The following is a 228-nucleotide window of genomic DNA, read 5'->3' as shown; positions in this document are numbered from 1 at the left end:
CACTATAAAGCCAGCATGCTTTAGACTGGCAAATGTTTCTATGAAGAACAGGCAAGGGTCCTTCAATTTCCCACTTACCTCTCAGTTAACATCTTCAACATCAACAAAAATCACCATAAATCTCACAAATCTCACTCTTACGTCACTCGGTATCCTTTTCTAGAGCTCTTGTTTTTCAAATTGACAGTAGGTTAAGCCCCGTGTGATGTGGACATACCTTTTATCATG

General features: G+C 39.5%; 1 protein-coding gene across 1 annotated transcript in view; it reads left to right on the top strand.

The window, feature by feature from the left end:
• LOC119586289 (D-aspartate oxidase-like) overlaps window positions 1-228 on the top strand; it is a 10,451-nt gene that overhangs the window by 7,986 nt on the left and 2,237 nt on the right. The window lies entirely within an intron of this gene.

Source organism: Penaeus monodon, chromosome 21 (assembly GCF_015228065.2).
Source record: "Penaeus monodon isolate SGIC_2016 chromosome 21, NSTDA_Pmon_1, whole genome shotgun sequence".
NCBI lineage: Eukaryota > Metazoa > Arthropoda > Malacostraca > Decapoda > Penaeidae > Penaeus > Penaeus monodon.
The sequence above is the reverse complement of the archived record's forward strand: the minus strand, read 5'-3'. Positions and strand labels throughout refer to the sequence as shown.